General features: G+C 38.9%; 1 long non-coding RNA gene across 1 annotated transcript in view; it reads left to right on the top strand.

The window, feature by feature from the left end:
- Nucleotides 1-1,152, top strand: part of LOC147819222 (uncharacterized) — a 5,131-nt gene extending 3,979 nt beyond the window's left edge. The window contains exons 2-3 of the long non-coding RNA XR_015437118.1: nucleotides 372-473; nucleotides 1,085-1,152. This is a non-coding gene — a long non-coding RNA (uncharacterized LOC147819222). The remainder of the gene's footprint in view (nucleotides 1-371; nucleotides 474-1,084) is intronic.
- Nucleotides 1,153-1,917: the final 765 nt, after the last annotated feature.

Below are 1,917 nucleotides of genomic sequence, written 5' to 3'. Positions count from 1 at the left end.
TGCAGGCAGTGTTGCCAACTCCTCAGTAAGGAAGGTAGCTATTGGCCGTCCTAAAAGCCGCCAGAAGTTTCTATATGACGTCATCGCCTAACTTTGTGCCATGTGCGTGTAATTGTAATGGACGCTGTAGGAGAGGTATAACATCGTGGGAGAGACAAAAAGAGAGAATAAAACTCCCTAAATATGTTTAGACCTACAAATGAACTTTCTTCTGTTGATTCTTGCTTTGTTTTTTTCTTAATTTTGCCATTGAAATAGGCCGTCACTTCTCAAAATAACCTCATGACTTTAATGCTTTGTCTAGACCCACATTACATAAATCAATTTTGTCCTGTATTGTTAAATGTTAGAATATCAAATTTAATCAACAGACTGTTACGTGGGGTGGAATTGCGAGCTCTACGTCCAACCCTCCTCCTTTACCCGGGCTTGGGACCGGCAAAGTGACCCAGAAGAGAGTCCACACGCTCCAGGTATATCATCTTAGTGATATTTATTACTTACATGATGATTATGTGTTCCTGGTTGATGTTGTTGACAGCATTCATAAATAGACGCTGAAGCAGCTCCCAGATTATACACTGAAGGGTACGAGGTCTTCTGTCACCAGCTTCTTCACGTACCAAAATACATATGATTAAATGAGGAAGTACATCATAATAATTGGAACTGTTGATCCAGAATAAACCAACGACGATCATCCATAACATAGTGACTTCTCGTACGTTGATATTTAACTGAGGTTCAAACTGATAGTTCAGCCCAACACTTTGAAGAAAGGCATCCATGGTGTAAAATGATGCAACAAGCTCTGGTAGCTGGGTTTTATAGTAGCACCTGTGAAATGGGTGGAGCCAGAGAGAGAGAGAGCGGCAGGCAGTGCTATCGGCCGTCTTAAAAGTCGCGAGAACTTTCTAAATGACGTCATCGCCTAATTTTCCATGTGCATGTAATTGTAATGGACGCTGAAGCAGAGGAATAACATCGTGGAAGAGACAAAAAGACAGTATAAAACTCCCTAAATATGTTTAGACCTACAAATGAACTTTTTTCTGTTGATTCTTGGCTTGTTTGTTTTTTTCAGACCCTGTGCTGGTGGAACAAGCTCTGGTAGCTGGGTTTTACAGTAGGACCTGTGACCTGTGGAGACAGTTTCTCAGAGAGACAGAGAGCTGCAGGAGTGATGAGTCTCAACTGTAACCTGATATTTGATATTTAATTAAAGAAACCTGTGATCGCCAGTTTGATTTGTTTGAACACCTGCTGTTGAACCGGTTCTTCATGTAGTCTACCTGTCATTTGTTTCTCTGAACTCTTCACATGAAGTCACAGCCACTTCTCATGTTCTTCCCTCCACCTGTGTCTGTGTGTGTGTGTGTGTGTGTGTGTGTGTGTGTGTGAGAGCAGTGACGTATGACTGTAAAATGTTGGACACTGGACAGTTTGTCTCAACACAGAGGACATGACTGTCAGTGTTTCTGAGGATCTGAAGATTTAATGACACCGACCTTCAGACTGAATCTGCTTTATTCTTGACTGAAATGCTAGGATGAGATACATTCACGTAACACATATCTACAATAAACATACACACATAAATGCATCCTATATATTTGTATGAGCTAGATATACTGTTTATATACTGTTCCAATTTCCAACAGGTTTCATAAACAATTTGTACAGATACTTAAATATAAAATAAAAATGTATATTTCATCTAAAGAAATTCAATATATGTACATAAAGTTATAGTTTTTATAACAGCACACACCAATCATCCCCAGCAACAATATACACCATCTACCATTACTCCAGTATATTTGTTCCATTACATGTATCTGATATATTAATATACTTCCTGTCTCTATAAAATTATTGCAGTGTAATTTGCAGGCGATAATTTTAAATATGACCAAA

The sequence above is a fragment of the Seriola lalandi genome, unplaced genomic scaffold (genome assembly GCF_002814215.2).
Source record: "Seriola lalandi dorsalis isolate HSWRI2012SDOR001 ecotype SW California unplaced genomic scaffold, Sedor1 jcf7180002054221, whole genome shotgun sequence".
NCBI classification, from domain to species: Eukaryota; Metazoa; Chordata; class Actinopteri; order Carangiformes; family Carangidae; genus Seriola; species Seriola lalandi.
Note: the sequence above shows the minus strand (reverse complement) of the source record. Positions and strands in the feature narration are given on the sequence as shown.